General features: G+C 44.2%; 1 non-coding gene across 1 annotated transcript; it reads left to right on the plus strand.

The window, feature by feature from the left end:
• The first annotated feature begins 4,345 nt into the window (after positions 1-4,345).
• LOC147934358 (small nucleolar RNA R71) lies at positions 4,346-4,452 on the plus strand. The gene has a single exon (XR_015573276.1). It is a non-coding gene; the product is annotated as a small nucleolar RNA R71 (small nucleolar RNA).
• Positions 4,453-5,269: the final 817 nt, after the last annotated feature.

Here is a 5,269-nt window from a genome sequence, read left to right on the forward strand (position 1 = left end):
CTTGATGGTGTAGGTGAAGAATTCCCACTCTTCAACTCATCAATCTCCTTCTTTAAGCCCTTGATGGACTTAGCCATGTTGGTCACCTTCTTCTTCAGCTTATCAAACCTCTTCCCATGCCATTTGTTCCATTTTTGCAGAAGGGTTAATCTCTTGGTAGCCTCCCTCACTCCTCTACTATCTCTTGGGTTGAGCTCATAATGCTCAAAGTAAAATTGCTCCTCCCCATCAGCCATTTGCACATCTCCAGCTTCATCAACTCTAAGTTGAACTATCCCATCAAACAAATGCTCCTCAGCTGGCCAAAAATCAATGTTGGCTCCTTCTTGAATGGTGGTGAGCTCTTGGTTAGGCAAAATCAGTTGCTTTTTCCCAAGTGTTGGAAGTTCAAAGTTGAAAATGTGATTCCCTTGATATAGCTCCTTGGCTAGGATGAGAGTAGAAGTGAGGTAGCTAGAGTCAATCCATCTTGGTGAAACCCTTTCTCCTCTAAGTGGAACCTTAGCAGCTTGAAGGATTGGAGTAATGATGCCTCCAATGGTTAGTGCTCCTCTTGATCCTTTATTCTCCAACTTGCCTATCCAACTTCTCAAGTAAACCATGTGATCAATGAGTACCATTGCTAGGTCAGTCTCCACAGTGCTCCCAAGAATGATGGTGCCATTCCTTGCTTGAAAGATGACTCCATTGAGAGCCAAATCAATCATCTTTAGCTCCCCCTCATTGATATTCCCAGTTTCCTTCCTAGCAAAGAAGGTGTTGGCAAGAGCTTTGTGGAAGTACCTTAGGACTGGGCTCCTTATCCTTGAACTCTTGGAATTGGAGGATGAGTAGTATTTGTTGTCCCCAATGGTTTCCCACACAGCATAGAGCTCTTCTCTTGGAATCATCAAACTCCTATTGCTCCCAACCTCAAAACCAAACACATTGGCTATCTTCTTCATTGAGTTCATACCTTTTCCCCTTGATTGTGAAATCAATGTGGCCAGCTCCAAACTCAGCATCCTTCATTGCATATGTATGCAGCTTGACTGTGGCCAGAAACTCACAACTCTCTTCTTTGTAGCCCTCCATGCAAAGCCCCATAAACTTGGTTAGGTTGCTCTTCTCAAAGAGGTACTCCACATCTTCACCAATGGCTAGCTTCTCCATGGTTTCTTTGTGTGGATATCTTGTCCCTAAGAACTCCATTCTCATGAAAGCATCATAGAGTTGCCTCTTTGACAACCCACAGGACTCAGCTTCTCCATCATCCTCTATCTCTTCTTTTTCACTTTCTTCCTCACTCTCATTCTCACTCTCCTCTTGTTCAACCTCAACTGCTGGCCTCTTCCCTTTGGCCTTGTGTCTCCTCATGAACTCATTGAGAGTTGACTCCCTTTCCTCTTCACTCTCAGTCCTCTCAGGATCTTCCTCAACTCTCTCTCTCCTTGGACGCGGCATCTGGCTCGACCGGCTGCTCGAACCACCACTCGGTCGAGTGCATGATCGAGTGGGGCGTCGAGTGGCCCTTCCAGCTTCTCCTCTTGATTCAAGGCTAGCATCATGACGTTCCATGGAGGTTGCAGCGGTTTGTTGAGACTTCCTAGTGATTCTTGAAGACATTTTTCAAATAGAACTGAAGGGAATAGACTCAAAGCTCAAAGTTAATAGGTTAGTGAACCAAAAACTTGAAAGAACTAAGCTTGAGCAAAAGATAAGCTAAGAGAGAGACTTTAAAACTTGAATTCAATGGTTTTGAGCAAATGAGAGAATGTGAGAGGTATAATTTCGTGCAAAGTCTATATAAAGAAGCTAAGGGGACAAAGAGACAAGGGTGGAGCGTCCATACCATTCAAATTTGAAATGGGAATCTTTGACCTGCTTTTTGCTGCCACTCGACCCCACACTCGACTGTACACGGTCGAGCACCTTGACCAAATTTTGAAATTTCAAAATTTTTCTTCTTGTTCTTCCCTCCACTCGATCGTTCTAATGATTTGAAGATCAAATGGGCCTCAATTTCTTTCCAGCTCGGTCGAGTACCTCTCGTGGGTTGGTCGAGTGGGCTTGCGAGTCTCCTTCTCCAAGTCTAAACCTCTCCTTACCCAACTACATTCTCACCTAAAGGCCTGTCCAACACAAACAAAAAAGAAAACACATCAAAACTACAAGGAAAATAAACCATATTTACAAAGGATACCTTAGGGACTTCCTCCCTAGTGAGCTTGTTTAAAGTCACTAAGCTTGACTTTGGTGTCCTTTTTAGACTTGGTTTAGATACCAAGGAGGTGATGAAATCCTCCCTGGAACCTCTTGATCACTGTGAAGTTGATCCTTGATCACCTCACCCTTAACACACAAACCATGTTTCTTCTTGATTTTGAGCCTTGGTCTTGCCTTCCTTAAGGACCTCTTGTACAGCTTAACTTGAAGATCCTCAACCATACTAGTCAACTCTTGAACTGACCTCTTAAGCTTTTCCACAGAATCATCTTGAAAGGAGAGCTTAGCCTTTGGAGTTGCTTCACCACTTGAACCTTCTTGACCTCCTTTGTCCTTGATAGTAAAAGGTTGATCATCAATGGTAGGAGGGTTGGTTGGGTTATAGATGTTAAACTTCATGGCTATATCTTCAGCAATGTTCAAGGTCACAAGACCCTCTTTGACATCAATAACTGCTCCAACAGTGGCTAGGAATGGCCTTCCAAGAATGATTGGATCTTCAGGTTCCTTGTCCATCTCCAACACCACAAAATCAGTGTGAACCCTTGCCTTCCCTATCTTAACTGGGACATTCTCCAACCTTCCAACTATTTCTTTGTTTGACCCATCAGCTAAACATATATGAAGGTTGGTGGACTTGAAATCAGTTCTCCCAAGCTTTTGTGCTATGGAGTATGGCATCACACTTGTTGAAGCTCCCAAGTCACAAAGGCATTGGTTGTAGTGAAGATAGCTAAGTGTGCAAGGCAGATAGAATGGACCTGGATCTTTAAGCTTGATTGGAATGATAACTCCTCCAAGGTCCTCAAGATCCTTCTCATCTTGAGCTTCAGCCTTCTTCTTTGACAAATCAAGCAAAAAGTCTTTGTAGAGAGGATATGGATCATACTGTTCCAAGGCAAGTCCTCTCTCCTCTTCTTGGTAAGCAATGGTGATCTCTTGTATGGCCAACACTTCCTCAACCACAGCTTCTTCAATCACAACCACTTCCTTCAAAGCCTTCTCTTCCTCTTGTTGCTTAGCCATCATCTCCTTTCTCTCAATGATTTCCCTAAGCTCCTTAATCTTTTGTGCTTTGAAACGTCCTGGGAATGGAAGAGGTGGCTTGTAAGCAGGAGGAATGTACTTAGCAGGCTTGACAGCTTCTGAGTCTGCAACTCGATCGACCACTCGAGCATGCACTCGATCGAGTGGCTGTTCGAGTACTTGGTCGAGTGCAATAACGGACTCCAGTTGCTTTGCACAAACATCACTTGGGGCTTCAGTAACTAATGAATTCCCCCAAACTTGGACTTCACTGTCCTCAGTGACTTCCTCATCAGAGATATGAATGGCTTTTGCAGTGAACTCCCTTGGATTTTGAACAGCTTTTCCAGGGAGTTGGTTGGGTTTAGGAGCTGAAGTAGAGGCAATGTTACTCTCCATATACTTCATTCTGGAGTTGAGGCCCTCAAACTTCAAGTTCAGATCATTGTACTGTGATGCGAGCCTTTGATTCAACTCAGCAAACTGTTTGGCTTCTTCAATCTTGCCTTGTGTTTGCCCAATCAACAACTGTTGCATCATTGCTCTTAAGTCTTGTTCCTGGCCTTGGTTAGTCTGAAACCCTGGTGGGGGACACAATTGGGGCCGGAACACTTGGTGTTGTTGCTTGGGGATGTAGTTTTGTTGCTGTTAAGGTTGAGGAGGTGGTTAGACCTGGTCTTGAGGGTTGGCCACATTGGTGCTCCTATAAGAGAGATTGTTGTTCTTGAAACCTCCTTGGTTGTAACCTTTGAATCCTCCCTGGTTCTGCATGTAGCATAACTCAGCAAATTCAGGCTCCCCCTCTTGAACTGGAGCTTCCTCTTCACCAATGAAGTGAATGGACTTGGATTGGCTGAGGAGGATCTTGTCAAGCTTCTCATTGACCATCTTCAAATCCTTCTTATACTTGTCCTCTTGATCAGTTGAGGAGCTCCTTATGGTCCTATCATAGTCCTCATTATAATTGCCATCAGATTGAGCAAGATTCTCAACTAATTCCCATCCTTCTTCCACATTCTTGTTGAGGAAGTTGCCATTAGAGGCTGTGTCAAGAAGCATTCTTATCTTGGGAAGCACTCCTCTATACAAGGTGCTTAGAAGTGACTCATTGCTAAAGCCATGGTGAGGACACTGAGTTTGGAATCCTTTAAACCTCTCCCAAGCTTCACAAAAGCTCTCATTATTCCTTTGAGCAAACCCAGAAATCTCATTCCTCAGCCTAGCAGTCCTTGCATTGGAGAAGAACTTGGCCAAAAAAGCTTTCTTGCATGCATCCCATGTGGTGATAGCTCCAGTAGGAAGAGTCTTCTCCCAAAGGTGAGCTTTGTCTCCAAGAGAAAATGGGAAGAGTCTTAATTTGAATCCATCTTCACTCACTCCATTGATCTTAGTGAGTCCACATATTCTGTCAAACTCATCAAGGTGATCTAATGGATCCTCCATTGGCAACCCATGAAACTTGTTTGCTTGTATCATTGAGATCAATCCACTCTTGATCTCAAAGTTATTGTTGGCTACTGAAGGTGGCACAATTCCAGCCCTTTGGTTGTGGGTATTGGGTGCATCTCTTGCACCAATGTGCCTTGGTCTTTGCTCATGGATAGCTTGTTGCTCCATGATGTCTTGACCTTGTTGTTGTTGAACTACTCTTCCTTGCTTATGTCTCAAACCCTTATGTAGCCTGTGGATGTTGTCAATAGGCTGTTGAAGACTATCCTTGCCTTTTGACCTTGTGTGCATCAACAAACTCTACTACGGACTCGAACAGGTACACGGTCGAGCGCAGGCTCGAGTGGGTGGTCGAGTCGACTGGGAAGTAATGGCTAATTTGATCCGGCTTCTGGCTCGATCAAGTGCTCGATCACAGCTCGGTCGAGTGGTGGTCGAGTAGGTGGTCGAGTGGGTACCTGAAACACAAAACAGCCAAGCAAAGGAAGATTCGAGTTCAGTAACTTCACAAGTGTTTAAAACGAACTTAATCTTAGACTAATATTGATCCTAAATGTCAGAAAACACACTCAAATGGGCAACGGCGCCA

Source organism: Camelina sativa, chromosome 11 (assembly GCF_030686135.1).
Source record: "Camelina sativa cultivar CO46 ecotype springtype chromosome 11, ASM3068613v1".
NCBI classification, from domain to species: Eukaryota; Viridiplantae; Streptophyta; class Magnoliopsida; order Brassicales; family Brassicaceae; genus Camelina; species Camelina sativa.